This window comes from Macadamia integrifolia, chromosome 6 (genome assembly GCF_013358625.1).
Source record: "Macadamia integrifolia cultivar HAES 741 chromosome 6, SCU_Mint_v3, whole genome shotgun sequence".
NCBI classification, from domain to species: domain Eukaryota; kingdom Viridiplantae; phylum Streptophyta; class Magnoliopsida; order Proteales; family Proteaceae; genus Macadamia; species Macadamia integrifolia.
In genome coordinates, this window is record NC_056562.1 from 18,921,490 (window position 1) to 18,934,815 (window position 13,326).

The 13,326-nt window shown below is 35.9% G+C and overlaps 1 pseudogene; it reads left to right on the forward strand.

Moving 5' to 3' along the window:
- Positions 1-6,306, forward strand: part of LOC122082103 — a 14,500-nt pseudogene extending 8,194 nt beyond the window's left edge.
- Positions 6,307-13,326: the final 7,020 nt, after the last annotated feature.

Below are 13,326 nucleotides of genomic sequence, written 5' to 3' on the forward strand. Positions count from 1 at the left end.
ATATGGGTTTAGAATGTTGTTTGGGATTTTTTATTTGACGGTTACTGTTAACCTTGCTCTAATAAACCAAGTTTTAAACATCAAAATCAAGAATCATAAGTCATAAACGCACTGGTGCTCCTGTCAATCCCTGTGGCTGAATCAATTTTCTTCATTTTCATTTCAGAAAACTATTAAACCATCAAATTGCTATTGTTTCATTACAATAGTTACATATTGAATTTTGTATGATTCTCTGAAAACCTTGATATCAAATTATGGCATCCTGCTAAAATTTCAGTTTCCTAATTTTATCAAGGATTCTTCCATAAACTTAAATCTGACAATTTGATTATTCTGAAACTGAAGTATTCTCCCTAATAAAAATGTTATTAATATTATTTTTTAGATATGTACTATTATTTACTATGATAGATGTAGAATAAATTATTTCAAATTGGAAAGTTAGATTGGATTTAGATGTTCATGGAAACATGTGAGATTAGAATTTAGTGGCAAACAACCAGTTTTAGAACTTTCTTAATACTAGAATAAATCAGTGTTGTTACTTCTAGATTTTTATAGAGCAATCATATTAAACACATATTGAACATGTACCCTATCATTGTTGTACGTGTTTTATTATGCCAGATTATTGAAAAAGTATTACTATCGTACAGTCCATTTAGTTGCCGTACATATACAACAACAACAACAACAACAAAGCTTAGCTTTATCCCAACTAAATGGGGTCTGCTACATGGATCAGCAAGTACTTAGATTTGGAAAAAAAAAAACACACACACACACACACACTTTGGAACATCCCACTCACGAACCGTCCACAACTCGAATCCTAGCCCTCTAGGCAGCTCTATTAGATGTCATACTTGAGTGAAGATTTAACTTTTGCATGTGTCTACTACTTAACTCATCAATAGTCAATTTTGGCCTGCCCCTAACCCTTTTGCCTTCATTCAACTGCATCTAGTCGCTCCTCCATACTAGGGCATCCAAGGGCCTCCTTTGGACATGCCCAAACCATCGGAGCCGATATTCTCTGAGCTTATCCTGAACTGAGGCAACTCCTAAGTCCGACCTAACCTAGTCATTTCTTATTCCATCACTTAAGGTTTTGCCGCACATCCATCTCAACATCCTCATCTCAGTCACACTCAATTTATCTATGTTACACTTCTTGACTGCCCAACATTCTGCACCATACATCATAGCTAGTCTTATGGCTGTCGTGTAGAATTTTTCTTTAAGCTTTAGAGGAGTACATCGATCACATAACACTCCATACGCCCTCTCCATTTCATCTATCCTACTTTAATTCTGTGGGAAACGTCATCATCAATCTCGCCATCTTTGTTTAACATGGAGCCCAGATATCTGAAACAATCACTTTGCGAGATCTCTCTCCCCTCAATTTTCACTTCCTTGCTATCACTCCTTGATCGACTGAAATTACACCTCATATGTTCCGTTTTCATTCTACTTATCTTAAGATCTCCCGATTCCAAAGTCTATCGCCATAGTTATAATTTTTCATTAATCTCTGTCACTGTTTCACCAATCAGAACAATATCATCTACAAAAAGCATACACCCCAGGACCTCACCTTGAATATTCTTGATTAAATCATCCATGACAAGTGTAAATAGGTAAGGGCTCAATGCGGATCCTTGATGTAGCTCGATATTAATTGGGAACTCTGCATCTTGGCCTCCCACAGATCTCACACTAGTCACCATATCTCTATACATGTCTTTAATAATATCTACATACTTACTTGACACTTCTTTCCTCTCTACAACCTGTCAGATTAAATCTCTAAAGACCCTATCATAGGCCTTTTTCAGGTCGATGAAGACCATATAAAGATCCCTCTTATATTTGTTCCCATATTATTTTCGTCTCCGAACTTAATAACTATGGTCAATACTAACGGCGGGATATATATGGGTTTTTCAAAATGAAAGAGAGCGTAAAATTAGGTGAGCCAGGTTGCTTATTCGATTCAGGGTTTGAGAAAATGACACGTGGCAATTGAATGGTTGTTTTTATTCGTAGCCTCGAATCTCGTTGCTTGCAGCTTGCCTATCGCCCTTTGACAGCAAATATCAAGTATCTTACACCTTCTGTGTGCGGATTTTTTCTTGCAATAGTAAAATAAAATAAAATAAAAAATTATATATATAACTGACTACTCGTTGTCAATTTGGTAATAATAATAATAATAATAATCTTGGGAAAAACAGGTGCACGGTTTCGAGCAGATCAAGTTTGGTGGAGTAGTCCTGGGTTTGTTTCCTTTAAAATCAGCTGGGATATCCTGCTCTGTTGGATTTATTTATATTTATTGTCAAAGTTTCTAAATATTTCTTGTACCAAGGATGGGTGTGGATGTGATTTACATTTATATACGGGTGTACAGATACTCTTGTATGTGTATAAGGACATTTGTACACATACAGGCACATGTACAGGGACGTTTATATACGCATAGACACATTTGTATATGAACAGATACACTAATACGTGAAAAGGTACTTTGCCTATATATTTTATAGATGGTTTGAAAATTTGATAAGGGATTTTTAACAAGTGTTTTTTGTTCTTCCCACTCAGTGTTCTATTCTTCCAAGTCTCTTTGTGTCTAATAATGAGTATAGCCTTCGGATTTCCCTATGTAATCACATATTGGAGTCCACCTTATGAGATTAGGAGTTGTTTTATCTTGGAAGTATAAACGCGAATGGTCAACCCAGTTACATAATTAGGGACGTTTAAAAACCTTAAGGATAGTATCATTATAATACGGCTCAACTCAAATATGTTTGTCCCTGATTCAAGAAGACAGATTACTACGATGTTATGAATTCATATATTATCCGTTGCAAATGCAACATATCAGATAAGTCTTATACTCTTCCCGTAATTAATTTTCCAACAAGCTTAAGGTTTTTAACTTACTTTGTGTATAAGATTAGTAAATCAGATTGTTATTCTCTCGTAAGGACTTCGATAGTCAAAATACCACCTCTGCCTCTCTTCTTACTCGTCTTCATAGATAGTGGCATTGGCTGCACTCACTTCTGCGAAGACGCAGATGATTGCTTGCACTAGCCGTGATGATGTTATTGCCATCCTTAATGATTATTGACACCATTTGAAAATTATCTCTTGAAACGTTGTGTCGGTATGGTTATATATTAAATATACAAATAGATTGGTGAAATAAATGATTGCATCTAAAGAAATGATAATATAATAATTGAATGCCAAGGGAAAGAGAAAGCGCACATGATATTGTGCTTCCTTGTTTTTAGTTTTGGGTTGTGACTCTTTCTTGTACCCATTGGTTTAAAAATAGTTTGATATGTGTCTGTCGAAATCATTTGGTGACCATTGAGTTTGAAACTAACTTTCATGGTATTGATGTATGCTGTAAAAATAGTTTGGCATTTTAAGTTTAAAGTTTTATATTATTATAGTAAAAGAATTATGATTCGGTTAATTCTTTTTACTATGGATAATGGTACTGGTGTTGACTGTTTTTCCAATTATGTGTAATGGCATTGATATCTAAATCTAATAATTATTAAAATTGGGGGTTTGAATACATCCCTAGACCATTTGAATTCAACTGTTGCTATAAGATGACTCGATACAGAACCAATCTGTTGAAACACTAGAGTTTGAGATGGTATTAATTAGAATAATTTAGTAGGTTACTTAAGCCTATTAATATGAAGTTTGATTCCCACTAGGCACACCTTGGGCCACTCACACGGGGATGTTTAGTGATCTTCACTGCTTTCAGTGAAAGTTGAATGGTTCTCATTCACACCCCGGTGTGACCCGGTCCATGCAGTTGTGGGGTCAGTATGGGTCCGCGGGACTAGTCAAGCCGAAGTCCTAGATACCCGTCGTTAGAAAAAAAAAAAAAATACCTATTAATTTGATATTGGTTTTTCCTGAGTGATCTAATTAGGACCATGCAAGAAATTAACATGCTGAAATATATGAATTCCATGTTTAAAAAAAAATTGACTTTCATTTGGGATTGCTTGGCTGTAATAATCCATGATTGAGAGTAAATTGGATATATTGGTAGTTTGAGCCATATAATGTTCAATTGATCTTTGATTTATATGGACTACATGTAAGGTCACATACGTCTAAACTATCCCAATGATTATTTGGTGATGAAATAGTTTTTAAAAAATAAGAATTTTGTAAACATGAAATTGTGGGGGATAAATAAAGTCTGGCATGAGTATTTATTAATGTCTATTATTTTGATTTTGATTTCAGTTTTATAAATATCTCAAATTATGTGTTTCTGAAATTATTTATTGCATGGAACCATATGAGTTAGCCTATATGGTTGTGCAATATGAAATTGTAGATGCAAAAGGCAGTAATTGATTACTATGTTAGAAGATGCTATGACTGTATATGTGTTTTAAATTTCCCACCATATGCATTATTCTTATCATAGTAGTATGATATTGGCATTTAATATTAGCATGATATTGACACTTATATGTGAATATGATAAACCCAAAATGTGAGGGGTTCTTGTGAGAATGCATATATCTAGATGAGTTTCTTCTTATGGAAATAATGTACGTAAAGGGAAATTATTAACATTACAAGGGTCTGTTATTTATCCAAACATAACAAGAAGTCAGGTACCCTCTTAAAACCACAGTAAATAAGCATTTGGAAATAACTTTTGAGGGTTAATTAAGTAAAATCACATTCTATTTCAAGATCTAACCGAAAAATCAAAGAAAACAAAAACTCATACAAGATTCCGTAATAAAGGTTTAAATCGTCATTGACCACAATCGATCTTCGCCAAAATCATCTCCTCAAGAATTTCTCTCGTTTATGCCGATTATGGAGACTCCCGGAGGTGACGTTTCCTCCCTCCTTCTCTCTCCCTCGCCAAATTTCTAAGTTTTTTTTTGCAGGCTTTGTTCTTCATTCGCAAGTTATTAAATTACGACTCGCTCGCAGCTTTAATAAATAGTTAACGACTCCTCTTTGCAGACTGTCCGGCATTCCAATAAGTCGCTGAATGGCTCTCCCTGCACCACGTGCACCACAAGCCTATCGAACCTCCAGGCAGCTTACCTGCGAGGCCATCAGGTTGGGAACGTGTCTTCCTTCACTGGGTACTCCTCTATCTATGCTGCTAGAATCGTTAATCGCTATTCGCTATGGCCCGACCGACATGGGAACTGCCATGTGTTTGTTCTCCCTTGATTTTTCTTCCTCTGGTTCGAGCAGCAAGCGGCACACAACCCTAATTTATGGGGTTGCGATAGGTGGCATTGTTGGTTTGCTTGGTATAGTTGTGGGTCTTTGGTTTCTATGGAAAAGGCACAAGAAACGGAGGAGGAAGAGGAAGAGAAAGATGGTTGCGAAATTTGGCCAGGTGAGTTCAGTTTCGAGGTTGGAATCGATCAGTAGAGTACGACTCTTATTAAGTTCACATTCGAAAAAATCAAACAGGCTACGAGGAACTTCTCCTGGGATAACATAATTGGCAAAGGAGGCTACGGGAATGTTTATAAGGTAATTCTAGAGGATGGGTCTGAGGTTGTATTGAAGAGGTTCAAGAACTATTCTGCTGTAGGGGATGCAGATTTCACCCATGAAGTAGAGGTTATTGCCAGTGTTAGGCATGTAAACCTTGTTTCTCTCAGAGGATATTACAATGCAACTACTCCTTATGAGGGTCACCAGAGGATAATCGTCTGCGATTTGATGCGCAGTGGAAGGATATTAAGACTAGTAAAATCCTCTTGGATGAAAAGTTTGAGCCCAAAGTAGTGGATTTTGTCTTGGCCAAGTTTGCACCAGAGGGGATGACCCATATGAGCACTAGGGTGGCTGGGACACTGGGTTATTTCACCCCTTAGTATGCTCTGTATGGGCAATTAACTGAGAGAAGTAATGTTTACAGCTATGGGGTTGTGCTTCTTGAGCTTTTGAGTGGGAAGAAAGCACTTGTTAGTACTAAGGATCGCCAGAACTCCCTTGTGGCAGATTGGGCTTGGTCCCTGGTGATAAAAGGGAGACCTTTGGATGTCATTGAGGATGGCATGCCTGATATGGGTGCTAAAGAAGTCAAGGAAAAGTATGTCTAGGTTGCTGTTCTTTCTTCTCATCCGCAATTATCTAATAGGCCAACTATGGATCAGATTGTGAATATTTTGGATCAGTAGTGGCTTAGGTCAGCTGTCTACTTCTGCTGGTGACCAGTCCTTTACCATAGAGAGCAACAATTTAAGTTCTGACCACTAGGCAGAAGAAGAAACCTCATAATTTTGCTCTGCTTGCGATTTAGGTTCTTCTCGGCATTTCTCTTTTTTTTTGCTGAAGCTTCTCGGCATTTCTTATTGTGGTGCCTATTGGAATTTCTATCGACAGCCGTAGAAAGTTGAGCATTGGAATAATGACGAGGCAAAACATCTTAAGCGTTCATTGGGAAAGCTGCTACAAGAGGTGTAAAGCGAAGACCTTGGGATGACTTCTTCAGTTCAAAATCCTAAGCACTAGAGAGCAAATTCGAAAGCTCGATCACTGCCGGAAAAAGAGACAATAAGGCAGAGAGTAATGGAGTATGCTCTGAAATATGACAGAAATGCCATTTAAAATGTAAATTTTACAATATAATAATAAGATTTTTTAAAAAATAATAAAATGTCTAGTTTGCCCCCACTTAATTGATCCTTGAATACCTCATTGCTCATAATATAATAGTCTTTTTACCCTATTGTTAATTTTCCAAACATAACCCACCCTTGTTACATTAATAACTTTCCATAAGTAAATTAGTTAATCTCTATATGAAAATAGAATCTAACAAATATGTCTAGATTTAATGATTTAAATGTTTAAAAACTTTCTTTGTTCAATAATGGCATGTAAGTACAAACATGTGTTGGTAGGACGATTCATGAAATCGATAAAATAAAACTTGATTGCAGATTTTATCATAGTTCTGTTGGATTTCAAGGATGGATCGAAAAAAAAAAATTTTAAGGATTTAAAGAAAGATATTAAATATATTTTAGATATACATATGGTGAGACTAGTGAAATAGAATTATAAACTCTATGTAATCAGGAAAATAATGTGTACTTATGTCTAAAACTTTAAATCACTAAGGTTATATCATCTAGAGGAATGAGCCCTAAAAGGCTTGTGTCATAGGTCATGTGATGGACATCCAACCTATGTGAAGAGATAAATTCATGAATTAGGTTCAAAGGGTAAAAACAAAGACATTGGATGACCTGTCTAGTACTATTAAAATATTTATTCATTCTGGTTAAATGAAAAAATAGTACCACCACAATGAAAGGAGGATGAGTTATAAATTCTTACTCAAGCTAAATCTCATGAAATGTGGGGGTGTGTTAACTGTGGTGTACACTATGGGCTGAACTAAGTGGATGTAGGAGGTGTGGCTGCTAGCGGAATGAGCTTTACCGATGAGAATTTTAAAGGCGAATTCTTTGAACATCCATGAGACCAAGCTAGGGGACAAGGTCAGTAAAAAATGTCCAACTTTGTCATGAAAGGGATGTCATGAATGTCGACTGGTAGGATATGGATAGTGAACTAGTCAACTACACAGATGAAGAAAGGCTTAAAAAGTTTAACTTCACCTGTACTTTGTAGCGTAGTTCATCAGACCTAGTGTATGTTCAAGTTCACAAGACACCAGCAACAATGTATTCTATTATGTTTAATATACTCATTATCTCTGTTCTATGTTTCAATATTTTGAAACTTGTGGGGGATTGTTGGATTTATTTATATTTACTGTCAAAGTTTCTAAATATTTCTCGTGCCAAGGATGGGTGTGGGTGTGATCTACATTTATATACTGGTGTACAGACACTCTTGTATGTGTACGGGGACGCTTGTACACATACAGATACATGGATGCTTGTACACATACAGGTTGTTTCTCATAGCACAACCACAGATCAGGTGGTTTGAGATAGATCAAGAAGGCCTGAGAAAGTGAAAATGTTCCACGATCTCTCCTAAAGGCGGAGCTTCATGTGGACACCATCAAGAAGACAAAAAGGACTCTTCTGAAGTCTCTCTGTGACTCGATTCCTTCAGAGAAACAGAAGCCTCAAGGCCTCAAAGAAACCTCTCCGTCACCTTTGCAGGACCACACCACTCGATGCAAAGAGGGAAAGCATAGAGCCCTAAAACATCGAGAAAAAAAGGAGAGAAAACTTTCCGATTGACCTGTTGAAGACGCCAACTTAAAAGAGCTTGTCACTCAATATTCTAAATTATAACTTGATTACCGAAAAGCTTGAAGTGAGGCAGTTACGAAAGAAAAAGATTGAATAAATGGAAATAAATAAATAAATATAAGGTATGTGATATACTGTGGTAGAATTCTATGATAGAGATACTAAAAAAGAGCGACGGAACCATGGTTTGAGGATTTGGTATGGAATTATTTGAATCAGGTGATTCAGTTCAGTATTAATTCCTAGTCAATTCTATATCGGTGAATCGGTACAGACTAAAGATAAAAAAAAATAATACAAAACCAAAGATAGATTCGTCTGATCAAAATCAATACGGGCCGATCCAGATTGATATAGGCCAAGACCTATCCCAATCCGGATCCTAATACTGATTACTAAAACAGTAGATGGAATGTGTATGAGACTTAAATTTTATAGTTTACTGGTAGGATAAGGATGGGATGTGTTTTGGAATGTGTAGCACGTACATTACATTCACATACGTGAAGATTCACCAGACTGACAGAAAATTCTTGAACCACGGTGACTACCAAAGACAATCTCTGTTATGACATTGTATACCCAGAATACCATTATTTACAATTTTAGCTTTTGTTCACATAGGAGTATCAATCGGTCAAGGCCAGGCTGGTTTCGTTGGACCTAATTGGGTTCCCTAGTTTAAAATCTTGCACCATGACTGGTGTGTTTAAGTAATTAGTCCTCAGAAGCCAGGCATGGTTTATTTATAAAAAATCGGTCAGGTATAATATTTAACCAGACCAAATAGGCCTTAGATTAGGGATGTAAACGGATCGGATTTGGCTCGAATAGGAGCCTCTTCGAATTCGAATCTGTTTAATATGAGCCTATCCGAATTCGATCCTTTTATCCGACCGGATATCTAAAACGCTATTAAATTCGAATTTGCTTATCTTAATGGTAATCGGATATTATCCGACCCGGTCCATTTAACAAATGGATACTAAATACCTGAGTCCGAGAATCTGATTATAACTTAGACTTCTTTGCTTGCCCATGTGTTATTTTAAATGAAAGCCATTACACATGCTCACTCACTCACAACAAATACAATAATTAATTCAAGCAATTTAGTTTGGAATCACATAACCTAGAATCACAACAAAAACCAGCTTTAAAAGCCTGATCCAAATTTGTTTTTGGTTTAAATGTTGAGAAGATATGAGACAGAGAGTAAGGTTTATCTAAGAAAAAACACTTGGTACTCCAATAACTGCACAAATCCATCCTAACCAACTGGACTCAACACAAATCCATCCTAACCAACTGAACTCAACACAAATCCATTCTGACCAGCATCACATATGATATTTCTACAATATTATTATGTAATAAAAATTAATATATTTATTTAAAATTATAATGAAAGAAATGGATTTGGAGAAACGGATATGAATATTCTTTACCAATCAGATAACTAAACGAATCGAATAATAATTAGTCGGAAACTAGGATTATCATATTCGTATCCGCTTAGTTTTCGGATCAATTCGGATAATTTCTAGATATGCATTTTCTGAATACGGATACCCCTAAATGAATACAAACCCAGATCGAATACAAATTTTCGACTATCCATTTACATCCCTACCTTAGATGGAATTTTAAACAAGCTAATGAGACATTTATCTATAAATGGACATTAAACATGTTGGGCTTGAGTAAAAGGGCTCTAATGAGCTCTAAGCGGGCTTTCAATACATCGAGCTGAATCGTATTGTCAATGGCAAGTCCCAGTCAAGTGCCCATCGGTTACGACCCTTGTACTGAGAATGACCAAATGTTAATCGGACTAGGCTTGAACTTGACACGTTGAATAACCAAGTCGGGCCATTGTTTGGGTTTTCCTTTTTCCGAGCAGGCCTGTAATTCTTTTTGGTAGAAGGGCAGGCTTGCAATTGACACCCAGTGTTCACATACCTCACATTGTTCTATAGGAGTTGCAGTCATATATTACTAATTACTCCTGATAATATTAATAAATAAACGAGTTTTGATACTGAGTCTAGATATTTCAGATATGTCCACAATCTAGGTAGTTTGGATAAATGAACTTAAATACTGAGTGGTTTACATTGTCTTCATCAGATTCTAAACTCAGGCTATGTGCAACCCATTTACATTCCTATCTCACTACCCGCAACAAATCCATCATTTGGGTGTGTTTTTGGGTGTGCAAAACACTTGTTAGTTGTACACAATATACATGATTATGTATACAAAACTGTGAGTAAAGACTCAAACAGTTTTTTTTTTTTTTTTTTTTTTCGCTAAAAGATTCAGAATTTCATTAAGAAGAAGAGAAAAAAATACAATCTACAACTCAAAATCTGAATTTTTGCCCCCACCTTCAACATTGCCATCAGCAAGGAAAAAACACAGAAAAGAAATTAAAACCGAAATCTTGGCCTAGACTCTGCATCATGAGCAACCTCATCCCAAATGTGCTTAGGAAGCGGAACATTTTTCCCTGAGGATCAAGATTTTGCCACATACCTTGCCAAGAAATCAGCGATGTTGTTTGCCTCCCTAAAACAATGTGATATCTTCCAGTCAATGGAAAGCAAGAAAGGCTCCAGGGAGACCCATTCTTGGGCAACATAGCATGGAATGGATCTAGCCTGTACAACCACCACCACTGCCGCTGAACCTGACTCAATCTAGAGAGAGATCGCACTCTCAAATCTTTTGCCATTTGGATACCTTCCACATCAACCCTTGAAATTCTGCTACCCCAAGGAACAACTTAAAAGAGCCAATCACAACTCCAAGATCATTACGGATAACTCCACCTGCTCCAGCCCTACTAGGATTACCCATAGAACTACCATCCATATTTAACTTAGCCCATCCTGAATGAGGTTTACACCAAAAGATCTCCAAAATCTCTAGAGGATGTTTAGGATTAATAATCAGACCCAAACAGTTGAAAGGCTTAATACTTTTATCCTCACATCAACTATATGGGATTGACAAAAGCTAGCAACTCTATAAAAGAGACCCCATGCTTTATTTTATTTTTTATTTTTTTAACCACCTATGCTTATGTTTTTTTTTTTGGATTAGAAAGACCGTGTGCCGCGCACAAGTGTTTGTACATAATCTACTTTACCAGAGAGCACATAGGGGTAGGGCTTGGGTCAACCTTACTGTAACAATGCACACCAGTGCATGGGCCAATAGGAGAACATGTAGGAGCATCTTCAACTTATGGTGGGTAGGGGTCGCACGGTCTTTCTTAGCCACGTTTTGTCTGGGTGTTTCTTATGCCAGTAGGGTATCGTTCCTTATCCCGTTTTATTATATCAAACTTTTTCTTATAGACTTGCGTAGGTGAGTAGGAAATGAAGACTAAGAAATATAGTCATCAAATTACCTTCTGAATCCTCTTAGACCAATCATCTCTTTGACATTGATGGTATTTCCCATGTAGCTAACCCCATTTAGCTGGAAAAAAGCATTTTTTTTTTTTAATTTGAAAATGCTTATGATTTATGGGCTGAATCATATTTTAGGAAACCACCCAAATTTTTAGATTTTTAACAAAAAAAAAAAAGTATATGGAGAAGAAAAGAAAAATGAGATAAATAAACAAAAACAAATTTGGTTGTTTGATTTTCCAAAGAAAAGAAGAGAAAAATAACTATGAATGATGCATGCCTGTTTAGCTTCCTTCCAGCTCAGTTGTAAGAAAAAAAAAAAAAAAAAAAAATGTTTTTCTCTGTTTCCGGCTTTCTGCATAATGTGCGTATGCACTCTCACTTAATTTTCAGGCTAGATGTTTAGATATGTGCCATCATTATTATTCTTAGTCAAAATATTCGTCATAACATTTACCCAATGCCCTTAGCTACCTCAATGGTGAAAATCTTTATGTTGTACGTTGGGAATCAGAAAATAGGCCAATCTATCTTACACGTCACGTATAGAGTCCTTTGTAGATTTGGTCATGCTTTTAATATCTCTGGGAATATATGCAAAAGTTGGACATAGACTACAGAAATTTAATATAATTTTTTTTTCATTTTTTTTTTTTTTTTTTTTTTTTTTTTGTGTGTAGAAGATAATGATTAGGACACAAAAGCACATGGAATCAAAGAGACATGGTTCTTGAAGGGAAATGACTAAAAGTAGGCCATATATCTTACACGTCACGGATAGAGTCTTCCACGTGAGAGAGTCGGCCATACTTTTAATCCTTAAAAATATATGCAAAAGAAATAGATTGAAAGTAGGAACATAGGTGGTTAATATAATTCACAATGGGGAGAATTTCTGAAGGTGCAGATCGACTGGATCTTTGAATGTAACAGATAATATCCTTGTCCATTTCTGCCTCAATATATAATTTCATTAGCTTACTTTAATATCTTACTTTCTTTTGTTGTGTGATTAGAGTTTTTTTTTTTTTTAAGACTGGGAAGTCATGAGAACTCTAATGGGGAAAATAAGAAGTTAGAGAGAAGAGGTCGTATGACAACGGCGTTAGCCTACCATGTTATATGCTATGACATCTTATCGCAAGCCTTAATTGTCCAACCTCGACAGTTTTGATCCATAATGGTATAGACAATTTGATCCATAATACTATAGTGATCAAGTTTGTATCTTTTTGCCACAAATGACATTATATCATGGTTGCAACAGATCCAGAAGCAATGGCAAAAAATATTTTGTAAAGTGAAGTTACAGATTTATAATTGTATGCTATCAAAATAAAATTTGTATAGAATATGCATATATTTTTTAAGAATATTGAGGCCGACTGTTTCAGTGGTTACAATTTTTTTTTTAAGAATCTTTTCTCCCTAGCCATATTTCAAACATTTTTGCTTCAAAAAGAAAAACAGTAGGTATGGCATGCTTCAAATGAATACAACACTAGATTCAGCTCAAACCAATTTGGTCTTGACGAAAGAGATTAGGACTCTGATTTTTGTTATGTCTCCAACAAATGCTCCAGCAGAATACTTTGGGACATTCCCAAATCAGTAAATTG